This window comes from Sapajus apella, unplaced genomic scaffold, assembly GCF_009761245.1.
Source record: "Sapajus apella isolate SASKATOON/1434 unplaced genomic scaffold, GSC_monkey_1.0 scaffold30, whole genome shotgun sequence".
Lineage (NCBI taxonomy): Eukaryota > Metazoa > Chordata > Mammalia > Primates > Cebidae > Sapajus > Sapajus apella.
This window is the reverse complement of record NW_022436970.1, coordinates 13856716-13871007: the sequence shown is the minus strand read 5'-3', so window position 1 is coordinate 13871007 and position 14292 is coordinate 13856716. Positions and strand designations below refer to the sequence as shown.

Here is a 14292-nt window from a genome sequence, read left to right as displayed (position 1 = left end):
ATTTCCTTCTGCCAGCTTACAATCTAGCAGAAGTTGGAGCTTCTCAATGAAGCTTTTCTGATTATGCTTGCATATGAATTGTTTTTCCCAGCTCTGAATTCCAGGAACTTATTCCCTTGAGTATATACTGCTTTGGACTGCTAGAGTCTTGGCTGTACTGCTTATCACACGTGTGGCATTGGGAAAGGGATTTGACTTCCTTTGTGTCTCAGTTTAAACATGCATAGAGCAGGCAAAGGTAACAGACTCTACCTCAGTTGTGCAGATTAAACAAGTTAATGCACATAAAGCCTGCCACATATTATGTGTTCAATAGCAATTGTCTTACATTCTTATAATTATTCTGAAAATGATTCTAACATGTTAGCCTGGCAATATTACCGTGTTGGCATTTCATAGACTCATGAAGTGTAGTCTTGTAAGCACAAGCTGAACTTGGAGTCATCTAAATCAGTGGAAAGGGCTGGGTCACAGAGGAAAGCTTCAACACTCTTGAGACGAATGCAGGGATTACACAAAATATTAAATCAGCATTTTAACCTGTGGATTTTAAGGTAGAGAGCTAGGAAAAAACCTGTGAAAAATAAGTAAGTTATAGATCTTCGCAATCTCAGGACCAAAAAGGCTCGTGTGGGAATTGTTGCTCCAGGAGTTTTCTTCATTCTTTGTGGTTTTCTCACATATTTCTCAAGGTAGAGCGGCCCAGTCCCCTATGACATAAAATCTTCAACTAGAGAAAAAACCTCCCTTTCCAGTCCATAGTCGATATATCTAAAAACAGGCCATGGTTTCTCAGCCCGTTTGAACATCCACAGGAGTGTCTAAGTTCTGTGACAATCTAAAGAAGTTCAGAATTAAAGAAAAGCAGTCCCATTTTGCCAACTTTATCACCCCATTGATTTCTCCTGTAAACAGAGCAGGATGGTGTTCTGTTCGGAGCACTGTGGTAATTAACTCCAAGTAAGTTCAGCGGTTTGTGTCAGGCAGAGGATGGGGTGGGACCTGGGTGTGGATATGCCCAAGAAGGTGCTGCACCTGCTGGGGCTTGGAGGAGGCACACAGCGTATTTGCACTAGTGATAGGCGTGCTTCCCCAAACTAAACACACACATTGCTGACTGCATCACAAAGGCAAAATTATCTTAGCCTGGAAGCAGCCTGGCTATTTATCTGTGTCAGCAAAGAAATAGCTTCACCTCAGAGCTCTGTGAAGAACCTTGAAGGAAGTTTTCTTAGCTCTTATTTCTGTAATTATTTTTCACAGAAGGGAATCCAAGCCACTACTGTTGTCTTTGTTCATCCCACACTTGCTCAGTAATTATCCACAACCACTTTACAACTTACTGCTTTCTGCTCTCCTTGGTAACCTTATCTTCCCTTCACATTCCTGGTGTCAATGAGGCACAGAGAGTCAAATTGTGTTATTTACTATTCACGTGAGGCTGGGAAAGTTTTCTGGACATCTGTGTGCCTAAGTTCTACTTACGAGAGGCATTGTTCTGCAGAGTTTAGAAGATCGTTGAGAGCACTAGCACAATACTGAGTAAATGACAACTTTTGGCATTGCAAAATAAGATTCCTGCTACACAAATGTTAATGGTCATACAAAGATCATCTAGCACCCTACCCATGCAATTGTCTCTCTCAACTCTAGAAAAATTTACTTATAATCACCAGCTAAGCTCTACAAATATATACTGGACATTGTCATATATAATAAAACACTTCAAAAATATGTGATTGCCAAAGCAAATTGCATATTTAGGTTTTGAGAAAAGCTGTATCATTCTTTTTTTTTTTTTTTTTTTTTTTTATGGAGTCTCACTCTGTTGCCCAGGCTGGAATGCACTGGTGCAGTCTTGGCTCACTGAAACCTCCACCTCCTGGGTTCAAGCGATTCCTCTGCCTCAGCCTTCTGAGCAACTGGGATTACAGGTGTGTGCCACCAGACCCAGCTAATTTTTGTATTTTTAGTAGAGACGGGGTTTCTGATCAGGCTGGTCTCAAACTCCTGACCTCGTGAATTCGCCCGCCTACGCCTCCCAAAATGCTTGGAGTACAATTACAGTCGGAAGACACCACGCCTGGCAGCTGTATTATTCTTTAAAAAATAGTTTTATAGGCACTCTCGTCTTCTGTCCAAGTTGGTCGCTTCCCTGCACCAAAGTGAGCAGTAGCCAACATGTCAGGATGGGAGTCCTATTACAAAACCGAGGGCGATGAAGAAGCAGAAGAACAAGAAGAGGATAACCTTGAAGCAAGTGGAGACTACAAATATTCAGGAAGAGATAGTTTGATTTTTTTGGTTGATGCCTCCAGGGCTATGTTTGAATCTCAAAGTGAAGATGAGTTGACTCCTTTTGACATGACCATCCAGTGTATCCAAAGTGTGTACATCAGTAAGACCATAAGCAGTGATCAAGATCTCTTGGCAGTGGTGTTCTATGGTACTGAGAAAGACAAAAATGCAGTGAATTTTAAAAATATTTACGTCTTACAGGAGTTGGATAATCCAGGTGCAAAACGAATTCTAGAGCTTGACCAGTTTAAGGGGCAGCAGGGACAGAAACGTTTCCAAGAGCTGATGGGCCACGGATCTAACTACTCACTCAGTGAAGTGCTGTGGGTCTGTGCCAACCTCTTTAGTGATGTCCAGTTCAAGATGAGTCATAAGAGGATCATGCTTTTCACCAATGAAGACAACCCCCATGGCAATGACAGTGCCAAAGTCAGCCGGGCCAGGACCAAAGCCAGTGATCTCCGAGATACAGGCATCTTCCTTGACTTGATGCACCTGAAGAAACCTGGGGGCTTTGACATATCCTTGTTCTACAGAGATATTATCAGCATAGCAGAGGATGAGGACCTCAGGGTTCACTTTGAGGAATCCAGCAAGCTAGAAGACCTGTTGCGGAAGGTTCGCGCCAAGGAGACCAGGAAGCGAGCACTTAGCAGGTTAAAGCTGAAGCTCAACAAAGATATAGTGATCTCTGTTGGCATTTATAATCTGGTCCAGAAGGCTCTCAAGCCTCCTCCAATAAAGCTCTATTGGGAAACAAATGAACCAGTGAAAACCAAGACCTGGACATTTAATACAAGTACAGGTGGTTTGCTTCTGCCTAGCGATACCAAGAGGTCGCAGATCTATGGGAGTCGTCAGATTATACTGGAGAAAGAGGAAACAGAAGAGCTAAAATGATTTGATGATCCAGGTTTGATGCTCATGGGCTTCAAGCCCTTGGTAATGTTGAAGAAGCACCATTACCTGAGACCCTCCCTGTTCGTGTACCCAGAGGAGTCTCTGGTGATTGGGAGCTCAACCCTGTTCAGTGCTCTGCTCATCAAGTGTCTGGAGAAGGAGGTTGCAGCATTGTGCAGATACACACCCCGGAGGAACATCCCCCCTTATTTTGTGGCTTTGGTTCCACAGGATGAGGAGTTGGATGACCAGAAAATTCAGGTCACTCCTCCAGGCTTTCAGCTGGTCTTTTTACCATTTGCTGATGATAAAAGGAAGATGCCCTTTACTGAAAAAATCATGGCAACTCCAGAGCAGGTGGACAAGATGAAGGTATTGTTGAGAAGCTCTGCTTCACATACAGAAGTGACAGCTTTGAGAACCCCGTGCTGCAGCAGCACTTCAAGAACCTGGAGGCCTTGGCCTTGGATTTGATGGAGCCTGAATAAGCAGTGGACCTGACATTGCCCAAGGTTGAAGCAATGAATTAAAGACTGGGTTCCCTGGTGGATGAATTTAAGGACCTGGTTTACCCTCCAGATTACAATCCTGAAGGGAAAGTTACCAAGAGAAAACACGATAATGAAGGTTCCGGAAGCAAAAGGCCCAAGGTGGAGTATTCAGAAGAAGAGCTGAAGACCCACATCAGCAAGGGCACACTGGGCAAGCTCATTGTGCCCATGCTGAAAGAGGCTTGCCGGGCATACGGGCTGAAGAGTGGGCTGAAGAAGCAGGAGCTGCTGGAAGCCCTCATCAAGCACTTCCAGGACTGACCAGAGGCCGTACACACAGCCATCCTTCCACAGTGTGGCCAGGCTGCCTGGCCTTGTTCTCAGCCAGTTAAAATGTGTTTCTGCTGAGCTAGAAAGAGTCTACCCGACAGAAGTCGAGGGACTTTATGTTTTTGAGGCTTTCTGTTGCCATGGTGATGGTGTAGCCCTCCTACTTTGCTGTTCCTTACTTTACTGCCTGAATAAAGAGCCCTAAGTTTGTACTAGAAAAAAAAATAGTTTTATAAAATTGTATTATCACCTCCTTGATTTTCTTTTTTTGGGAAATATATTGTGTCTTAATAACTCTTCATGCATCGGTAAGCATAGTGTGTCTTCATACTATCTGTCCTGATAAGAACCAGAAGAGAACTTAACTGCTTGAAGTCCCAAGGTCCAAGGGAATCTTACTGTATAAAAATCAAGCTCATCATTCCTTCGACTATTTAAAAAAGTAGATGAGATGAATCTAATCCCATTACTATAATTTCATTGACCAGAATTAGTATAGTAAGTTTAAAAAATACCATAAAAATGCTCTTGTAGGAGAAACTAAATTATAATCATGTTTATCTTTAATACGATTTTACTATATGAAACACATCACAAAATGATGCATTATTTTGGGGCTGGATATATGAATCAGCAGATTGAAAAATGGAATCACAAAGATTTTCAACTCCTATTATACTCTTATCTTTCAAAATTTTCTTTTCAACATCTCTCTTTCTGACAGCTAATTCATATATTGATTTCTTGGGTCATAAAAGGCAAATATCCAGCTTGAGATGTGAAATAATTAGATAATTTAAGTAGACTGGGGAGACTGACCTCGGCAGATTCTGAAGCTACGGAGTTTTTCTATTATTACTCTTATATCCCAGGTTTCAGGACTTTTCTCATTCACTCAACTATTGATTTTGTTAAGTACAAATGACTTATTATCATGAGGAAAGGAGAAGTTTTAATGGATTTAGAACCGTGCTGTATGGTTATGGCATTTTTTGAGCCCATTAGAAAAAAAAATGGACAGAACAAAATTACTATTAGGTAGCTATTCCCTCTATGCCCTGTCCCTCCTCCCTTGTTTTCTCCATTATATCTTCATAATTATATATCCCTCTATTCAAAGACTATTGTGCACTTACCAGGCAGCAGGCATTCCCCAGACACTGGGGTTAGAATTCCTCACATTGCTGCCAAGGAGGCAGAGGATAAACTTTGCCCCACCACCCCACACTGCCAGCAGCACCACTGAGGCAGAGGATACACTTTACTCTGCCACCCCGCACTGGCAGCAGCACCATCATCATCAAAGGGCATGCAGGCACATACCCACGTGCATGCACCCACATACACATGTAACACACACACACACACACACACACACACTCTCTCTCTCTCTCTCTCTCTCTCTCTCTCTCTCTCTCTCTCTTTAATTTTTGGCTGCGTCCCCACCCAAATATCATCTTGAATTGTAGTTCCCACAATCCCCATGTGTCATTGGAGGGACGCTGCAGGACGCGATTGAATCATGTCGGCAGTTCCCTCATGATATTCTTGTGATGGTGAGTCTCACGAGATCTGATGGTTTTACAAATCTGGCGTTTTCCCTGCTGGCACTCATTCTGTCTCCTGCTGCCCTCTGAGGAGGTGCCTTCTACCATGCTTGTAACTTTCCCAAGGCTTCCCCAGCAATGTGGAACTGTGAGTCAACTAAACCTCTTTTCTTTATAAATTACCCAGTCTCAGGATCCCCCATCCACATTTACTAAATAAGAGAGTTGCTGGAATGAAAACCTGAAAACTTTCATTTTTCCCAAGCTTCCCAAGAAATTACAGGTCACAGTCAAATATGGTAAATTATTCTTTATTTTTTTGAGACAGGTCTTGCTCTGTCAACCTGGGTGGAGTGCAATGGTGTGACTATAGCTCACTGCAACCTCAAACTCCCAGGCTTAGGTGATCTTCCCACCTTGGCATCCCAAAGTGCTGTATTACAGGCATGAGCCATCGTGTCAAGCATAAATTATTCTTAAACTGTGAAATTTGCTGTTCTTACTACGGATGTCAAAATTCACTTGCACTCCTCCTCATAAAATAAATATATCCAAGATAAATTAGTAATACCTGCTAATGGTTTAGTGTTCCTATAAGGAAAATTTGCATTTGAAAAAGACACCTAAGGACAAAAGTCTTACACTAACAGAACAAATATACAATGTGAATTGTCAGAACCAAAATGTGCTAATAAGGAACAATATTTTTGGGAAACCAGCATTGCTGGTATGCCTCATAACCCACAAAAGGATGGTGACAGCCTCCTGCTTATAAGAGAGAATTGTGTTTTAAGGGGAAAAGTAAAACATGCATACATAGACACACACACACAAACGTGCGCATGTGTGGTATGTATAAATTAGTTTTTAATTACTAAAGTGGTGTATAATGGAGGAAAGAAAATATTTGAACAAGACCATTAAAATGAAGTGATTGAATCACTGCGGAAATGCATTAACATGAGGTTGTGACTCATGGGCTGTCTCACTTTTCTAGCGAGGCAGCTGCTTACCATTAATGACCAGCAACAGTGACGAGGGATCCATCTGCCCTGTTCTGGAACAAGGGAATGCACCACCTGTTAAATTTATAACTACAGCTTCCACAAATGAACATGAAAATGAAGCCTCCAGATTGGAAATAATGTGTAGCTTTTATGTAAAAACACCAAGATATTCAAAAGTCTATTTATTCTCTCCACTTGGTGTTTTGAATTACTTGAAAAAAAGTGCTAACTATGAGATGAGTATCTTTGACACAATGCAAATTGTTAACCCAAATGTTCCACATTAATGAAGTCGTTTCAGATTCATTGGAAACTAACTGTCCCTGCTTCTATCCTGAAAAACACCTGTGGGAAAAGCAATGCACTTTTGTAAATCTGTGAGTGTCAATCTGATATAACTGTTCTAGTCCCCGAGAAGTAATAGAAATCAATAAACACAAATAAGGAAATTGTTCTAACATTTTGAGATCGTAATCTTCTCTGAATATTAAAGTTTATGGCATACAACAAAACCCTGATTCTCACTGTTTTTTTCTGTTGTTTACCTCAATTAATGTTCTTATCTCTTCAGTGAGTAAATGTCTCATTTTTTCCTTTACATGTTTCCATTTCTATAACTTTGCTTGTATTAAGTTCTCAGTTACCTTTACCTCATACCATTAGGCATGTTAGCAAAATCATAGTCAACCTTCAAGGCCTGGCTAACCTCATGTCTCTTCTGTGATGAGGTCTCAGGGAAGTCTACCTCAAGGATGTATCTAGCTCTTCTAAATATTAATATTAGAGAGTCATTTTTTCTGAATAAATTTGAATGTTGAGTAAAATGATATAAACTTGGAAAAGGATTTAAATGTTTATCAAATGCTCCGCAGTTTTCTATATAATGCAAAACAATTTTTGTTTATTAAAGACCTAAAATTTAATAAAATTAATATGCATTGTATTAATTAAGGTAAAAAGGAATTTATTACAATAAAGCAAGAAGCACGAGCATCTGCATATTTGCCAGTTTCCTTTTCCAAGAAGTACCCAGATAAATGCTTGATACATTCTACAGGAGAGGGTTCCTGAGCTTATGGAACCCAAGTCATTCAAAACAGAGAGTTAGCAGGCCTGAACTTTGCCACAGAACGATAACTTATTTATGATTCTAAACAGTATACGTGACTGCTCTTTGCTCCAGAACAAAGATCAATTGGTGTCTGTGCATTCAAGATACGGAAAAATGAGAGAGATCCACAGAGAATTATCTGCAACAATTTTCTCAATATTACCCTGGTTTCTGAAGAATTTTCTCCTAAGCGAGGTATTATATCAGTCACTCTGATAAATGTGACCAACAAAAACTGAAACCGTATCTGCTCAACTCAACTCAAATAGATTTTTTTTAAGGCTACTCTCAACACAATTCCAAACATCAGGATGAGGCCATCTGGCAGTACTGACCACTACTATTCCTGTTGGATCCCAGGCTCAACTGAACAAATCTCACTGGAGTCTATCCCAGAAATGCAAGTAGTTTTCTCCTAAAATTTCTATATTGACATTTCTCCTTAAATTTCTATATCAATAATTCCACTTGGCCTGAAATATAAACCATGTACAGTAGGAAGTGCTAGAGATTGCAATGACTTTACCTCAGCCAGCTCAGAGAAAGTCTAAGACAATTCTACAGTCCATAACCTCCTGACCTATGACTCGAGGATAGTCTGATAGACTTGCAGTGTCAAGGTGGCATAATTCGTTATGTTAAAGTCAGAAATACCTGTATTAATACTCTTTTTAATTAGAGGATGCCCAAGTAAGAAGAAGTTCTCACAGGGTAGGCATAAATTATAGTAATATATGAGTCAGTTAAACCTCTGATTGTCTTCCATGCGTATGCAAAGTTAGCCTCACTTTTGCGATTTGCACAATCATATTAGATGTACATGACCTATTGGTCATGTTTTCTTAAATACTTGAAGATCTTTATGGCCACCCTTACAAGCCAGTGCAAGCCACAGGATTTGGGGAGGAAGGGAAGGTAGTAACTTGCATTCACATATTAAATATTCTTGGGGGTGCACCTGTTACCCGTGGGGAAAACAAGTGTTATTTATTATTGTTTGGGCCCCTAAGAGGGACCTACATCAATTGAGGTGGGGGACAGATATTGACTGTCTCTAACGTGGCATCCTAGCCAATTGATAGACTTTAGAATCTCAGTTCAGTTTATTTATTTATCTATTTCTTTGAGACAGTGGTTTGCTCTGTTGCTCAGGCTGGAGTGCAGTATAGCAATCTCTACTTACTGCAACCTCCGCCTTCTGGGCTCAAGCGAGCTTCCCACCTCAGTCTCCCAAGTAGTTTGTATTACAGATACGAATTATCATGCCTGGCTAATGTGTGTGTGTGTGTGTGTGTGTGTGTGCATATATATATATATATATATACACACACACATATATATGAGTGTGTGTGTGTGTGCATATATATATACACACACATGTGTGTGTGTGTGTGTGTGTGTGTGTGTGTATGTATTATTTTTTTCTTTCTTTTTTTGGTAGAGACAGTGTTTCACCATGTTGGCTAGGCTGGTCTTGAACTCCTGGCCTCAAGTGATCCACCCACCTCGGCCTCCCAAAGTGCTGGGATTATAGGTGTGAACCACTGCACCTAGCTTCTCAGTTCAGTTTAAATAACTGAGTCTAGTCTTTGTTTTTAGATGGACACTTGAGGACTGTAAGTCCAATCTATTTTGATTGTTTATGCCATCAGCATAATGGCATTCATCTGCCCCACAGAATGACTGATGGACAGCTTTGGGAATGGGGCAGGGAGGACACCAAGAAGATGCTGTAGTGAAGCATCTTTTCTCATCCCCATTCTAAAAGGGGAAGGCTGTCTACATTTTACCTATTATGTGTATAATGATGTTCTGTCTGTATACACATTTCATATATTTGTTGTATATATGTATACACACACACATACATTAAAGTTACCCTTTATTAGACTTATAATCTCCCTAAAATAAATAGTTTGTGGTACCTTCCTCACTTTCACACATAGCTTTTATTGGTGGAAAAATTGAGAGCATAACATGTGCAGCTGGTGGCTGCATTGATCTGCAGTCCAGGATTTGCTTGGGAAAAGGAAGTTGGTTTATATGGATGAAGGATAGGACACATGCAATAGAGCACTTGTGTTAAATTGTATTGAGTTCTGCTCAATAAAGCCACAGGAAGAGATAAACCTGACTTAAAGAGGAAATAAGGTGACATCAAATTCCTGGGGGCTAAAGAAGTAGTAATTGACTGGCTGGGATAGGAACATATTTACCTTATGAAGGACTCTGCGAATCAAAGAGCTCTGGTGATGTGGAAGGTCTCCTAACAACCAAAGATAGAATTGCCTGAGACTGGACATATTTAATTCCTGCATTGAGATTGTGTTTGTCATTTTGAGTGACTAAGGCTAAACAATAAAAAAGTGTGGCCTTAATTTTCATATAAGGCCAAAAGAAAAATTAGCTTCCAAGGGTCAAGATAAAGTTCTTTCTGATCATGTCCACAGAATTCAGTTGGCGGAACATTCTGATTACATGACATATAGGACAATTTTTTTAAGATGCATGGGAGTTAATACATGCTACGTATTATCTATAATATATGGTATCTATGTTTTAAACGTTGCTGTTGAGATAACTTTAATTTTTTTTCATTAGTAATTGGTGAAAAACCTTTAACTGGATATGAAAAATAATATGTTCTATATTCTCATTCAGTTTATATGCTGTCTTTTTTTCCTTATCCTACATTTTTCTTTCTTCACTCACTGAGAGTTGTTGGAGGTTTTCATAGAAATTGTAGAAAAATCTGCCTCTGTTAGTGTCTTAATCTGTAATGTTTAAATACTCATAGCAAATAAGTAACCAAGTATAATGTCTGATTTAAAGTTTTTTTTTTTCTTTTGGGAGGTACCCACAGAAATAATCCTACCTACTGCTATCTACTTATTATTTATTACAGAAATATTCCTACTGCTAGCTACTTATTATTTACCTTTTGTGTAGCTCCGTAACGGTTTACTTTTCCTGTCCTGAATAATGTGAATTATGTGCCCTCAATTCAGATCCTTTTATAAAATGGCACATTCTGCATCATGAAGTAGGCTTTATAGTCCCAGTTTTTTTGGTAAAAAGAGTGAGATTGGAGTTTGAGTTTCTAACAGCACTTGATTGATAGTCATGGTCAATTTAATTATTCCTGTATGACTTTATTAAATTTCCCTTAAGCCATGTTGAGATTTCAATGTCTAAACATTGTATCCTCCAAATAGGTTATACTCATCATGATTACATATTAATTCTCATATGAAGAATCAATATTTGGGGAGAACCCACTAGAAAAACTATACTTTGCATTTAAGATATAAAGGGTAAAAGTATAGACTCTAGATATCCTCACTCAAGATGACACATCATTAAATAGCATATATATAATAAAGCAGTAAAAAAGTCATGATTCCCAGAATAAAAATGTTTGCTTAACTGACTTCATATCTAATGATACTAAATATTTTTTTTTGTTTTTAAAATATAAAAGTGCATTTGAAACAGGTATGAAAGATAACTGTTGTGTAGGCTTTAAGTAATTCTTAATATAAGATGGTTTATGGAATACACATACTAGGAAACAATTGTTCATATTTTTCATATTGAATAATTGTTCATGTTTTTCATATTATGTTTTATTACACAAATATCTGGAGCTTTTTTCCATTGGATTTTTATTGTATTTTATTTATGTTTTAAAATTATACTTTAAGTTCTGGGATACGTGTGCAGAATGTGAACATGCAGGTTTGTTACCTAGGTATACACGTGCCATGGTGGTTGGCTGCACCTATCAACCAATTGTCTAAGTTTTATGCCCCAAATCCATTAGGTATTTGTCCTAATGTATCCCTCCCCTAGTTCCCTACCACTCAACAGGTCTCAGTGTGTGATATTCCCCTCCCTGTGTCCATGTGTTCTCATTGTTCAACTCTCACTTATGAGTGAAAATATGTGGTGTCTGGTTTTCTGTTCTTGTGTTAGTTTGCTGAGAATGATGGTTTCTAGCATCATCAATGTCCCTGCAAGGAAATGAGCTCATTATTTTTATGGCTGCATAGTAGTCTGTGGTGTATATATGCAATATTTTCTTTATCCAGTCTATCATTGATGGGTATTTGGGCTGCTTTCAAGTCTTTGCTACTGTAAATAGTGCTGCAATAAACATGCATGTGCATGTGTCTTTACAGTAGAATGATTTATAATCCTTTGGGTATATACCCAGTAATGGGATTGCCAAGTCAAATTGTATTTCTAGTTCTAGATCCTTGAGGTATTGCCACACTGTCTTCCACAATGGTTGAACTAATTTACACTCCCACTAACAGTGTAAAAGCATTTCTATTTCTCTGCATCCTCACCAGCATCTGTTCTTTCCAGACTTTTAAAATGATCGCCATTCTGTCACAAGATGGTTTCTTTTTGTGTTTTTGATTTGCATTTCTCTAATCAACAATAATGATGAGCTTTTTTTCATGTTTGTTTGCCACATAAGTGTTTTCTTTTGAGAAACGTCTGTTCATATCCTTCACCCACTTTTTGATGAGATTGTTTTTTTCTTGTAAATTTAAGTTTCTTGTAGATTCTGGATATTCGACCTTAGTCAGATGGATAGATGGCAAATTTTTTCTCCCATTCTGTAGGTTCTCTCTTCACTCTGATGATAGTTTCTTTTGCTGTGCAGAAGCTTTTTAGTTTAATTAGATCCCATTTATCAATTTTGGCTTTTTTTGCCATTGCTTTTGGTGCTTTAGTCATGAAGTCTTTGCCTATGCCTATGTCCTGAATGGTACTGCCTAGATTTTCTTCTAGGATTTTTATGTTTTAGGTCTTACATTTAAGTCATTTATCTATCTTGAGTTAATTTTTGTATAAAGTATAAGGAAGGGGTCCAGTTTCAGTTTTCTGCATATTGCTGGCCAGCTTTCCCAGTAACATTTTAAAAATAGGGAATCCTTTCCCCATTGTTTGTCTTTGTCAGATTTGTCGAAGATCCGATGGTTATAGATGTATGATGTTATTTCTGAGGCCTCTGTTTTGTTCCATTGGTCTATATATCTGTTTCGTACCAGTATACATGCTGTTTTGGTTACTGTAGCCTTATAGAATAGTTTGAAGTCAAGTAGCATGATGGGAAATAAAGGATATTGAAATAGAGGGAGTCAAACTGTCTCTGTTTGCAGATGACATGATTGTATATTTAGAAAACCCCATCATCTCAGCCCAAAAACTCCTTAAGCTGATTAGCAACTTCAACAGTCTCAGGATACAAAATCAATGTGCAAAAATCACACATTCCTATACACCAATAATAGACAAACAGAAAGCCAAATCATGAGTGAACTCCCATTCACAATGCTACAAAGAAAATAAAATACCTAGGAATACAACTTACAAATGATGTGAAGGACCTCTTCATGGTGAACTACAAACCACTACTCAAGGAAATAAGAGAGTACACAAACAAATGGAAAAACATTCCATGCTCATGGATAGTAAGAATCTGTATCATGAAAATGGCCACACTGCCCAAAGTAATTTACGGATTCACTGCTATTTCCTTCAAGCAACCATTGACTTTCTTTACAGAATTAGAAAAAAACTATTTTAAATTTTATGTGAAACCAGGAAAGAGCCCGTATAGCCAAGACAATCCTAAGCAAAAATATCTGGGGCTTTTGAAGTTTAGTTCAACTTTATAATGATGTTGTCCATAGATCCTTTAAACTAGTTGTAGTTTAGGTTGCTAAAGAAAATCAGATCATGATGAAATGTCAATGTGTGACTGCTGACTTCTTTCTGCTCTTGCTTTTTGTTCTTGTTCCAGGAACACAGCCCCAAAATCAGTAGCGATATATCCGGTAATTTGGTGAATCCCATTTTGCCTGACATGGTGCCTCCAACTTGCTTTTACAGCTGCATAGCTAGTCTGTTCACTCACATACATCTCTATTTTGCCAGCTTTCTGAACCTAGGTATGAATCTACACACATTTGCTGTTTACTTGACTTACTTCAAATCATACAATAGAGGGTTGTGAGGACAACATTTCAGAAATTAAATTGGGAAAATAGTGTTTTTTCCAAAGTCTAATTTACAACTGGATAGATTTTATCATTCAAGGTATATACTTGGTGGTTACTTATTATTTATAGCTTTTATGTTTACAAAATACTGTGCTTAATCCTACTAGACGTAACCTTGACATCAATGCATTCAATTTGCAAAATTGTATATAAGACATGTCAAACACCTTAAAACATTTTTTTCAGTTTTTTATACTAATCTGTGATTTCTCTATTATATTAAACTCATAAAACTGTGCTTGAGACAAAGGTTGTGAGAGAGAGACAGAGAAATAAAGAGAACAGAGACAGAGAGACAATGAAAGAAAGACAGAGAGAGAGAGGGAGAGGTTGATTTCCTGAGACACTGCCAGTTTTTTTATTTTTTTGAGACAGAGTTTTGTCACCTCTTGTCACCCAGGCTGGAGTGCAATGGCACAATCTCAGCTTACTGCAACCTCCATTTCCTGGGTTCAAGCAATTCTCCCGTGTCAGCCTCCCAAGTAGCTGGGATTACAGGCACCCACTACCTCACCTGGCTAACTTGTGCAT

At 38.7% G+C, this 14292-nt stretch overlaps 2 pseudogenes across 2 annotated transcripts; both read left to right on the top strand.

The window, feature by feature from the left end:
* Nucleotides 1–2126: 2126 nt before the first annotated feature.
* On the top strand, nucleotides 2127–4234 carry LOC116561783 (annotated as a pseudogene). Its single transcript, XR_004273604.1, has one exon. The product of XR_004273604.1 is annotated as an X-ray repair cross-complementing protein 6 pseudogene (transcript).
* On the top strand, nucleotides 2182–4246 carry LOC116561784 (annotated as a pseudogene). Its single transcript, XR_004273605.1, has one exon. The product of XR_004273605.1 is annotated as an X-ray repair cross-complementing protein 6 pseudogene (transcript).
* Nucleotides 4247–14292: the final 10046 nt, after the last annotated feature.